Source organism: Trichosurus vulpecula, chromosome 4 (assembly GCF_011100635.1).
Source record: "Trichosurus vulpecula isolate mTriVul1 chromosome 4, mTriVul1.pri, whole genome shotgun sequence".
In the NCBI taxonomy this organism is placed as follows: Eukaryota; Metazoa; Chordata; class Mammalia; order Diprotodontia; family Phalangeridae; genus Trichosurus; species Trichosurus vulpecula.
This window is the reverse complement of record NC_050576.1, coordinates 23168685-23181864: the sequence shown is the minus strand read 5'-3', so window position 1 is coordinate 23181864 and position 13180 is coordinate 23168685. Positions and strand designations below refer to the sequence as shown.

The 13180-nt window shown below is 40.8% G+C and overlaps 1 pseudogene; it reads right to left on the bottom strand.

Moving 5' to 3' along the window:
• LOC118846103 overlaps positions 1-13180 on the bottom strand; it is a 51507-nt pseudogene that overhangs the window by 37217 nt on the left and 1110 nt on the right.

Here is a 13180-nt window from a genome sequence, read left to right as displayed (position 1 = left end):
TTTTCCCTCTGGCCATTCTTATGGCCAGAGCCTACTGTGTAATTTGGCAGGTGCTACAGGTAAAGAAATTTGTAACTTGCCTTAATGAAAATTTAAAATTTCCAAAAGTGGGGGAACCAAAGAGGGGAACTAGTATTCTGGACTTGATTCCATCCAACAAGAAGACTTCTGTTGCTAAAGTTAAAGTGATAGGAAATGAAAAGTTCAATAAACTCTTTGCACAGTGATAATGGAGCTGCCAGATTTGGAATTGAACATCACAGCCCCTGTGGAAGTAGATATGGTCCTACGGAAAATAAAAGTGAAAAGAACCGCTAGACTATGCCAAGTACACCAAAAAGAGGGCTTTAGTGGGGGAGACACAATTCAAAGGTTCCACAATATCTGTGAGAGAGGGAGCCACTGAATGCATGAAAACATCTTGGACCCTGACCGACATTATTTCATTTGAGTCTCACACAACAACCATGTGGGGTAAACATTACTGGTATTACTCTCCCCATTTTCTGACGGGGAAATACTTTTCCAGATGCACATGGGTATTAAGGATCTCAAGCAATCTTTAAATCCAGATTTTCCTGACTCCAGATACAGGACTCTATCCACATTGTCACATCTGACTGAAAAGATATCATCCCCAGGGAAGAATAGAGAATGCTCATAGAAAAATAGGAAATCAGAACTCCCAAGATACTAAAGAACCCTTCACACATCACGGGGGAGCCCACTTCCTCATCTTTCCCACTTGTAGCACATTCAGATCATCCTTCCGCTGCTACTACAAAAGCACAGGACCATTTCCTCAATCCTGGGCAATTCTATGTCAGTGACCCAATGTACACCCTATCAATTGTCCTTACCTTCATGGAACAAATCATCCACAGTGTCTCTGGTGCTGTTGAGCTTTATGGTATTCCACATCCAGTTACTGCATGTCCCCGACTAGTAGGTTGCTCAGCTTAGAAGTGTCCTGTCTTGCTCCTACCCACCACACTTGGAGGATAGTGCAATCAGGATCAGTTTGAATAACAGAGAAGCTAGAAATATTGCCTACACCAATCTTCCTGATCCTGCCTGAAAATTAGGCCAATATCCTGGTACCATAATCTTATCTTATTTTACTATGATGCCTGCTACTATTCCTGGCCCTAGACCCTGGCTTCGATTGGGAAATACATTTCTTATGCCCCTTGATTTCTCCACTGGGGGTATTATAAAGATTGTCAATGAAGCTTGAAGGTACCCTGGAGCGGGGCAGGCTTAGAAATTAATCTCGAATTTAATCAAACATGTGGAGATGGTCATGAAAGCCTAGTCAACTAACTCCCTCTTTCTTTGGAGATTTACAAGCCTTCTTGGTCTGCTAAAGGAATAAATCAGAGCAGAAGAGTGCAGGGAATAGTGTGCTCTGTCGGCTCTGATTCCATCATTGTCCCAGAAGATAGTTGGCTTCCCATAAATGTTGAATAATAAGGATGATGATAATGATAATAATAGCATGATGGTAATGATAGCAAATTTTCCCAAAAAATAGACTTTACATTGACCAGAAATTGGCGTAATCGCATGCTCCCTGCAGTTCTTTCCAGGCTGTCATTTTTGCCAAGTGATTGTGGTCCATTTTCTGATACAGAAATTCCAAGGGACTCTGGCAGAATGAAAAGCAACAGCTTTAAGACCCCTTGGGCTGATACAGAGCCTTGGTTTCTCTGGCAGCAAAACAATGGTAGCTGGTCTTTCACCAGGAAGCTTGTCAATACCTGTTGACATTTCCCTGAGTAATCATTCCAAACTTGGGGCATATTTCTTCATCTCCATGGATGGGTTCCGTGGTCCTATTGATTTTGTGGTTTCAAGTGTGAAAGATCTAATCTTAATCCTTGGCTGTTCATTCCCCTTAACCTTTTAATAACGTGATATGAGAGGCAACTCATCAGAATGGAAATTGTTCCTGGAGTTCATGGTCATAAATATTTGTCACTGAATGTTTGAGAGGGCTGCCAGTACTCCCCTTTTCTTCTTAAACAAGAGGAATAAAAACATGAGCTCTTGCTGTCTTATATTCTCTCTCCTCCTTCCCCTTATTTCTAAAGGCAAAATTCCAGATGAATGACAACATGATGTAAAGGCCCTTGGAATTGTGGACTGAAGCCTCCTCCCCTGAGCCATTGACAATGGAGGTGAAGTCCAGGAGGGTTGTCATTTAGTAATGACTTTGATGCACTCCTCTCCCGTAAGTGAATAGGATTCTAACCAGTAAAGTAAAACAGCTATCTGGATCACATTACTAATCCTTCCATCCACCCTATCATCCATCCTAGGAGCCACAGGAAGCTACCGTAAAGTGTTACCCATGCTGCATCAGGGAAGGTCGTTGAGCAGTAGTGGTTTTCTCAACATGCTTCTTGTTTTAGTGCTTCCTTTTTGGCAATATGAATTCTTACTCTCAAGATCTATGATTTCGGCAGACGTATCCTTTTGATGATGTGGGTGTTGCTGCCTCTCAGTATTAGGAGATTGTCTCCATGGATTTCTGTGAACAAAAGATCATTAAGGTGGCCCACCTTCTGGTAATAAATTTTAAAGAAGTACAGCAGTTCAGAACTGGGAGGGACCCCAGTTGTCATCTTTTATGGCCTATACCTGAAAAGGAAACATTGCGATACATGCAACATGATGTCAAATTTCTCCACACTTATTGACATTGGTGACAGATGAGCTCCATTTCCTCTCTATTGTGTCCTGGACAAGATGTGAATTCTCCTTGTCCTGAGTCTTCATTGTCTCAAGGATGTGGCTTTTATTTTCCTTTGGCAACAGTGAGACCAAGTGGTTGGTACTTTGTTGAGTTGAAGATAGAATTGACACCACTGAACTTGTCCTTGGTTTGGGACTTTACAAGGAGATAAGTACCCACTAAAAGACACAGAAGACGTAGAAGAAGGAGAAAAAAGAGTTAGCATGGAAATGTCCTTTGAAGGGATAAAAACACACTTAAGCTCCAAAGAGGGTTTTTTGAAGAAGAGGACAAATTGGCACAGACATATAGAAAGATGCTGGACTACATGTGATCCTTGAATGAGAGGCCTATGGACTCATGAAACTTCTACAGTAACTATGTGCTTCCATGGATCAGCATCAAATGAACACATAAAAGTTGGGGATAGAACCTCAATGAAAGAAAGAAAAAAAGGCATTCAGAGTGAGAGGTGAGAGAGGAGCTGGAGATGCCCAACCTCAATTGAGCCTGTAGAGACATCTTTGGGCTATACTATATGTATGTATGTATGTATGTATGTATACACAGACCCACATGAAAGAGAAAGAAGGATCCAATAAGAGAATCATATATACAAAAGAACAACCTAGACTTATCTCTTCTCCAATCCTGTACATCATGTAAACTGTATAAATATAAAGGAAAGGGACAGCTCATCAGAGAGGAAGTTTTTTTGATGCTTCATGGAAAAGGGAGATCTTTTCTGTCATGATCTGACTATGTTAACTCCCGATTCGAATATCTTCAATGGTAAAATCATGCAGTCACTGAATCTCAGAGATGGAAGGAACTTCAGAATTCATTAAGTCCAGTCCACGCCTGAGAAATATTTCCCACTATAACATACTTGGCAAGAAGTTTTCTAGGCTTAGCTTGAATGTTTCCATGTTGGGTGTGGGTGGTCTCACTGCCCCCTCAAGGAAGCCCATTCCATCTTGAGACAGGCTGAATTATTAGGAACTTTTTTCTACATCAAGATTCAATTTACCCCTTTGAAATGTCTACCCGTTGCTCTTAATTCTGTTCTCTGGGGCTAGGTAGAACAAATCTAATCTATCCTCCATAATAATAGTGAGTATGAATATAGGGCCTACTGTGTACCAGGCATTGTGCTAAGCATGCTAAAAAATATTATCTCACAGGATAGCTCTTTGTATGCTTCAAGATAGCTATCATGTCTTCTCTGAGTCTTCTTTTCTCTTCTCCAGGCTGAACATCCTCAATTCCTTCAGTTGATCTACAAACAGATGAACTGAACCTTCTTCATTATCTTGGTCACCCTCCTTAGGATGTTCTTCAGCTTATCTGTGTCCTTCCTGAACTGCTCAGCCCAGAACTGAATATAATACTCCAAGTAAGGGCCAAGTGGGAGCACCATCACCCTATTTCAGGGCCCTCTACTTCTCCTAAGGCTGCTGAAGATATCATTAATTTTCTTGGCTGCCATACTCCTGTCAGAAAACTTTGCACCTGATGAATAAATGTGACACAGACAGAGTGTATTAATCCCTGAGCCACTCCTGACAGAGAGACATAGGAATTCAAACTTCCTGCCATTTTTAGGACTAGGGCACAGCAACTATCAGAATCTATGAGTCCTCCCCATATGCTTTAACACATCTATATTACTGGGGGCCTAAAAGGTGATAGCAACATTTTCCGTTAGAAATCCTATGATTGTCACAATCTTATTGGTTCTTACAGTGATAAGGGAGAAGCGAATGATAGTGTTGGATGGTAGAAGCTGGTTAGATAGGTGGTAACTCTGGTTACAGAATTTTCTGCACCAAATTTATATCTATCTATTTATCTATCATATATATGTATATATATTTACTTTTTATTGCTATCTTTATTTCTTATATCACTTCATTTCCCAGTACATCCTCCTAGGCAGTTATCTCATGATAAAGAATTTTTAGAAAAGAGAAATGCATTCAGCAAAACATGTTGACCAAGTTTAACATTATATATAGGCTATTGAGGAGATATTCTGCTCAGAATAAGAGAGTTGACTCTCCCAAATAGTACTATATTGTATTCAGTTCTGGGCCCCATAGTTTAGGAAGGGCATAGGTAGGGTTATGAAAGACCATACGGAAGCTACCAGGATAACAAAAGGCCTAGAGACTGAGCTAGAGAGAATAGGTTCAAGGAACCTCTTTGAGTAGTGAAAATCTAGGGGAAACCTGATAGGTATATTCAAATATTTGTACAGTTGATAAATGAAAGAGGGCTTATGTTACTTGGGCTCAGAGGGAAGAGATAGGAGAAGAAGGTGGAAGTTGAGATGGGTGGGTTTGGATTGGAGAGAAATGAGTTCAGTAATGATCAGAGTTATCCCAAAAGGAGCTTTCTTGGGGAAATGAAGTGATATAAGAAATAAAGATAGCAATAAAAAGTAAATATATAGATATAGATAGATATATAGATATACATACGATAGATAGATATGAATTTGGTGCAGAAAAATCTGTAACCAGAGAAACCACCTATCTAACCAGCTTCTACCATCCAACACCATCATTCACTTCTCCCTTATCACTGTAGGAACCAATAAGGTTGTGACAATTATAGGATTTCTAATGGAAAATATTGCTACTGCCTTTTAGGCCTCTAGTAATATAGATGTGTTAAAGCATATGGGGAGGACTCATGGATTCTGACAGCTGCTGTGCCCTGGTCCTAAAAATGGCAGGAAGGGAGGGATCTTGGATTTCCCATCTGGGGAGACCAGAAGCCTGCTCATCTGGATGCTAGAAATGGGTCACACTGAACAGGCTGATCTCAGAAGTCCCTTCAAGCACTGACCTCCTGTAATGCTCACTGTAGTCAGTGTCACTTTCTCCACAGAGGGAGCTATAAAAATGCCAAGCTTGCAAATCCCAGGCCTGTTTGTTGTTGCCATCTTTTGCAGCATCGGTGTCCACTGGCCAGAGAATCATGTGTCACTCCAAAGATTGTTATTCTTTGAGGGGTGTTTCTAGAGGCTGATAAAACCTTTTAACCATGATAGATGAGCCATGAAACAAATGTTCTTACAGAGATAAGGTGACAGGAGAGCTGAATAAGCTAATAGGTGACTCTGGGCTCCATTAACATACAAGATAATGGCCTGGGCTTTTCCCTTCCTCTGGCTAGGTAATTTTAAAAGGAGACAGGGAAGGGTGTTTCTTATCAGCACATCATGGCCTGGAATGGAGTCCAATTCTGCTCAGCCCCAAGACTAAATGGCTGCACACCTCATTTAAAGTGTGAGCAGCAACTACTCTTTCTGTTCCAGGATCAACCCTTAAGCTCATGTGAGGAATACCTGAAATATTTGCAATCTCATCTCAGAGGGGGACTCCTGGTGTGGAAACTCTCTCCTCCAATGCAGACATCAACCCTGACCCATCTATCAACAAATCAACAAACATTCATTACCTATATACTATATGACAGACTGTACCAGATGCTGGGGGTACAAAGTCAGGAAAGAAACCCATCCTGCTCTCAAGAAGTTTATATTCTGTTGGAAAAAATGGCATGTGCACATAGTATTAGTAAATGTAAAAAATATGCAAAGTACATACAGGATGATTTCTGGAGGGGTACACAAACTACTTGACCTAGGGAATGACTGAGGAAAGGCTCAAGAAAGAAAATTATGCCTTAAGTGAATCTTGAAGGAAGCTAGGAATTGTAGTGTCGAGGTGAGGAAGGAGTGCATTACAGGCATGGAGAACAGCCTGGGCAAAGATGTGGAGGTGGGAGAGGGAAAGACATGACAGACCAATAACGAACAGGTCAATTTGGCTGGAATGTTGTTAGGTCCTAGGTCAGGCCTGCACAGCTTGTAGCCTGTGGGCTGCAGCTTGTGCAGGTCTGTCCTAGGTGGCTGTTTGAGGCTTAAAGATGTTAAGTAACTTGCCATGGTCACACACTTAGTCAGTGTCAGGGGCCAGTTTTGAGTTCATTCATTCTAGTTCTAAATTCATTACAGTAACCACTATGTTGCACTCCCTCTATATTTCAGTTGTATAGTGGTAGCAGTAGCAGCGATAGTAATAGTAATAGTAGTAGGAAGAAGGATGAGGAGAAAGAAAATAAGGAGGAGCAGGAGGAGAAGGAGGAGGAGAAGGAGGAGGAGGAGGAGGAGGACGAAGAGGAGGAGGAGGAGGACGAGGAGGAAGAGGACGAGAAGGAGGAGGAGGAGGAGGAGGACGAGGAGGAAGAGGACGAGGAGGAGAAGGAGGAGGAGGAGGAGGAGGAGGAGAACGAGAAGGAGGAGGAGGAGGAGGAGGAGGAGGAGGAGGAGGAGGAAGAGGTCAGAGATCTCACCATCTAGAGACTGTAGGGGTGGTCCCGAAAGAAGAGGATTGCCTATGTTGCCCTGAAGCTGAAGGAACAATAAAGGGACTAGAGCCATGACACAGGAGAGTGAGAGATCGAGACCTTCCCTCCCCACCATCCCAGCTCCCTTGATTATACAGAGTTACTCAGATATTGAAAGTTTATTGATTGATGGTTGCCTGTTCAGAAGTTCCAAAGTGTGCTTTCCTACCATAGTAAAGAATCCAAACTACAAAGCAGAATTATAAGTGTTGGAGACGGGAGAAAGGGATTTCACTAGAATGTCCACCCTTTGTTTCCTTTTCAGGGGAGCTTCTGGAATACTTACTGCCAGTGCTTTAAATGAAACACTTTCTTTAAAATTTTATGGTTGGCTATGGTTTGTACCTTCTGTTCTAAGGCCCCTCCCAGCCCTGACATTGCCTGTTGTAAAGTACCTGTGGGCAATAACAACATTGGTTCTAACATGTCTGCTAACTCTAACATTCCTTGTTCTAAGGTCCCTCTCAGCTCTGACATTTCTCTGTTCTAAGGCCCCTCCTAGCTCTGACAAATTCTGTTCTAGGTCTCTTCCAAAACTTAATAAACTATGAAAAAAAGTCCCCTCCTCACCACATTCACACACAGCCATGATGGATGCCAGCTGCTTTCTTTTACTTCTAATCTTTTGGGCTCCATCTTTAATGTTCTCTTTGAATTGAAAGGTTTTTTATAAGCACTCAAAGCTCTGTCAGTTGATTTTAATGAAACTTGTTTGCTTCTCGACTTTTTCTCTTGTCAGTCTGAGTAAAACAAAAAACATTTCCTGTCAAAACAACACGATTTTCTCTTAAGGAGAAAATGAAAGGAGAGACGCCTCCCGGATTTATTTTGGCAGGATCCTAACACTCAAACAGGGCACCTTTTAATTTGTCACTTCTTAAAGGTTTATTTGGGTTTGCAAAGTCGATCACCATGGCATGTGCGGGTTTGAGTTACAATTGAACCAGTTAGGTATTCATGTGAACTTGGCTCCTTAAATTCTCCAAATGCTGTAATCAGCAAAGCCTAGTAAAACCCTTTTGGGAAAACTTGCTCTGAAATCTAAGTTAATTACCCCAAATCAAATACAGGATTGGAGAGAGCCATAAAAAGCAATCCTCTTGGCAAGGCTTAAAGTTCATCCAACACAAATTTGGTCTAGTGGAAAAGGCACTGGGTAGAAAGACAAAAGAATTGGGTGTAAATGATGATCTTGATCACTCCCCCAATTTGGGGCTTAATTTTCTCATCTATAAAGTTAGATGGTTGAATTAAATAAAATCTAGAGAACTCTCTAGTTTGACCAGTTTGTAATTCATGCTTCTAATTGAGCATCCACCCTATTTCAAACAACCCTTGACCTGAATTGTTGGCTTGGTTCTATCATTGGTTAGCTACATGACCTTTGGCCAGTCCCGTCTTTTCATCTGTAAAATGAATGGGTTAAGGTTAGATCCTTCAATTATGCAACCAATAAGCATTGACTGAGTACCTACTATGTGACCCATATGTGACAATCATGAAATAGTTCTTGCCTGACACACAGTAGGCACTTAGTCAATGCTTATTGATTGTGTAGTTGAATGTTGAACCAGTCAACTGTTGGGTCAAGACTGGGAAGGGGGGAAAGTGAATACAGAGCAAGGAATCTGGCCTAAGAGAGTAGTAAGGGGTGGAAAGAGTGGAGGTCATAGTGAAGAGAAAGGATAGCAACAGCGAGACACAGAATGAAATTTTAAGAGGTTATGGTTGCGCACAGGAACAATTGTGGGTGACGGCAAAAAGAAGGGTATAACCATCTCTGGGTGTAGCTGTGATGGAGGGAAGATGCAGGTCACAAGGACCAAGAAGACTGAGGAACTGGAAGGCCAGGGTGTTTAAGAGGATATAAATTTGTATACTTTAAATCCCCTAATATAAGTATGGGAGCAGTAGAGGAACAGAAGAGAGGCAATGAGGTACTGAACTTCCCAGAAAGGGAGAATGATACCACTAGGATACAAATTTTTTTATATATGTGCATAGTGTGAACCTCAAAGGAAATGGGGGTGGATCGGAAGTGGCATTGAGTAGAAAGGGATATGCCAAGACTAGTGCATCAGAAGGCATGGGAGAAGGTGCAACCAGGAAGGAGTGGTTAGGGATAATTTGTTCTTGGGAAAGCCAGGTCTCTGTGAATACCAGAGGATGGAAATAGCATGAGAAGGAAAGGGTCGAAGATGAAGAGAATTTTATTAATAATGGAGTAGAAATTCCAAAGAGCAAAATGAAGTCATAAGCTGACCTGGATGAAGTATTGACTCTCTAATCTTAAACCATGATGTTTGGGTAAGGAGCTTCTCTGCCTTTCCTTCATAAAGTCTTCCAAATTTTATCAACATTTAACATTAGGAAATAGTTACTTGTATGTAACAAAGGTCCCTGAGCTGCAATTCAAGTGAATTTGGGGGAGTCAGGTCAGATGATTTCTAGTGTCCTTTCTGCACTAGGTTTATAACACTATGTAGCTATGACAGACCCTTTTTGCTTAAAAACCCAGTTCATCAATTCAGTGAAGAGAAGCAACAAGTGTTTAATATCCCTAGACTAAAAATATTCTTTGTGGGCATGTTGAGACATCATGGATGAAACACTGGATTTGGAGTCAAAGAAAGTGGGTTCAGATCCTCATTCTGTCCCATACTAGCTTAGTCATTTCAGATAAGTGACTCAACCTTGTTAAGCCTCAGTTTTGCCAATTCGTAAAGAGGAGTTGGATCAGATAATAGCTAGAGTTCTTTCTCACTCTTCATATCTTATGTTACAATCCTAGTTGGTTATTTAACCTATTTTCAAAGACCCCAAAGCTAGGAGGCTTAGTTTCTAGTATTGACTTTGCTACTGGCTAATCTGTGTGACTTTGGGAAGTCATTTAAACTCTCTGGACTTCTGTTTCTTTTGTAAAATGAGGGGGTTGGACCAGATGCCCACTAGGTCATCCCTTCAAGCTTTAAACCTATGATTCTGAAAACATATGTCTACATAGCCACCAGTATGACCACTGCTGACTGTGGTTTAGCTTTCTCTTACCCATCTGGTGGAAACCCACTGGACTCTATTAGATTTACAGTAGGGCTTCTTTATGGAAAAAAAGAGGAGGCATTAGTTATTCTTAAGTCCCTAGTTCTGGTTTTCACTTAGCTCTTGATCTAAGTGACTACCCTCAGCATTTTCCATAAGGAAATTTCCTTAGAATAGGTCACTTCAAGAGGACAGCATTGGGATAAATGATCCAGTCTTTTATGTCTTATCTAAGATTGATCTAGTCAATTACTAAGTGACTCATTGAGGAAACAGAAAGTGGTTGGCTAGTGGCAAAGTCATTCTCAATGTGGGAAATATGCTGAATTCAACTCATATTTCATAGCCACATGGGGAATGAAGGATCCATTTCTCCCTTGAACAGCTAACCCTGAGGCATTGCTCCAATAATGGGAAATCTCTAAATGCCCACTAAGTTCAAGTGGACAATGGGATTTCCCAGTGATACTTGTATATTTCCACCAGAAATCTGGCACTTGATAGAAAGAACATGAGTATATTGGTGGGCTCCCAAGAGAAATTTCTTCTCTGCTTCCTTCAATCTTCCTTAAGGGAAGCTGTAGAATAGAAGTAATTTCAACCATGTTTTTTTTTTTTAAACATGTTTATTCGTAACAGTATTACATGATGTGTTACAGAAATCAATGGAAAATCTCTAAAAACATTTGCTGTTCTGTTGAATGCATCATACATAAAGTTAAAAATAATGTGTCCGTATATGTTAACAAACTGTCATCTGAGGTAAAGTCGAAGTAGATCTAGAAATGTACGGCAACAGTCCTTTAATCTTTCTCCTCTTTATTAAAAAAATATGTGTCAGAATGCAGAAATGGAATTGAACAAAACCCACAGAGTAAACATCATTGTTGTCATTATCATCATTATTAATATTATTTCTGGAAAAAGGTGCCCAGTACATTAGATGATGGCATTTCATTAGACACCGGGATGACTATGGTCTATCGAAATTGTCTTGTTACATGTAGAGATTGAAGAACTACGGGGAATGGTAACAAGATGGAGGTTGAGTTTCCCTGGTTTTAAAATTTAAAGTGACAAATTTAGTGCCAGTGAAGGATGAGGAATTAACAGTTACACAAGTGGTGAATGAAACTGGTCCAGTGCAGACTCTCTGTGAACTTCTGAGCTTCAGCCTCTTTGCTACAAAATAGAGGATGGTTGGTATTCCATTGAAAGGACTTGGTAGTTCTAGCTTCCCTGACTAAGACTTTGCAAAAGAACATTGCCAATGTTGAGATGAACAATAGTCTTAAGTGCCAACTTTCTTTCCATCCCTCAACTTATTCCACGGACTTCTTTATGTTCCAAGGAGCGGTCATTCCCAATGGAGTCCTGTGAGTGGCAGCAAACCCACTGGGCTGTCAGATTCTACTCTAAAAATATTTCCCAACAGCATAAGTGAAACAATTAATTTGACTATTTCAAAATCAACCAAGGTTGCAAACAGTTTGTGACTGAGAGACAAAAATTAGAAGACAACCACGTTGAGGCAGAAGATAGCACCACTTGTTGGAGCAGAAATCATAAAACAATACACAGTTCTCTAAGACTTGCTTAATGGGAATGGTCACCCTTCTTGACTCACCCCAAAATACAACCAGACTTATGTCAATGCAGTTGTTATATTCCCTTCTCCCCACCATTTTTTGTTGTACCTGTTGAATGAAGAAGGTGGTTTCTTCATAAAAGTCATGTTCATTCTTATGAAAAGGATAATACTCAGTACTCTAGGTGGCAATTTACAGACAAAAGGAAGGGAGATCAGAAGAGCAAGAGGAGAGGGACAAAGAAGATAATATGACAGAATAGGAAATGAAGGGAAAAAAAGAAAGAGTCAAAATAAAGCCAAAGAGGATTAGGGGAAAAGAAGGGAAGAGAAAGAGAAAGATGACTAGAGGGAAAGAGAAGTGAAGAAAAAGGAGAGGGAAAAGAAAAAGATGGTGATGAGAAGGGAAGGAAAAGGAGGAAAGACAGGGGAAAAAGATGATAAGGGAAGGGAAGCAAAAGGGAAGAGGAGAGAAAAGAAGGAAAGGGGGGAGTGGAGGAGGTCTCTTCATCTCTCTGAATCTTGGGCAATTTCCCTCCTAGAAACCAGTCCCATAGATTTTACAGTGATCATGTAATCAAGACACCTAACCAGACAGCAGACTCCAGCAGCCAGGTATTGCAACATTTGGCCCAAAACACTCTCAACCATCCCAATTTATCACTCTGTTCTCTGTTGGTGGAAAAGAAGCCATTTCTGGGCACACTAAGACAACAGCATAAATGGCAGTTGCATCCTGGCCCATTGAAATCCATGACAGCGATGCACCTTCACCTGTTCAAATTCTGAAATCATGATAATAACCCTAGACACAGATGAACCATGATCCCTTTACAGTTTTCTTATTTTTAAACTGCGAATCCAACTCGCGGTAACTGCATAGGAACGTTAGGAAAACATGTTTGACCTGTATAAGAATTCTCTGGAGGGCAAAAATATAGAGCTTCTGTATGAAAAGCATGTGCTAAACAGAGTAAGGAACCAAACACTGCACTTCCCCCCACCCCAATAAATGTAAAAAAAGGAAGCTAAAACTCTCTGTGTCATGTACAAACAGTCTTGCAATTTCCATAGGGGAGGGGTCAAGAATCAAAAAGACAGGCTCCAAAGGGTCATGTACACTCTATATGCACATGCTGTCTAGATGCATATATGTATATATATTTATATATTTCTTCTTTACATGGAGTTTGAGTAATTTTGTGGGAAAAAGTGAGATCATTACCTGATGTGATCCCTCCCAGTTTCACTAGTTGCTGGTTGGCTGGTTGCTATGGCCAGACACACCTGAGCTCTAGCCCCTTATCACATCAACATAAGCTTGTGGAAACCATACAGCATATAAGAACTGTCCTTCTAGCTTGTCATACCTCCAGAGCCATCTGTTCCTCTCTTAC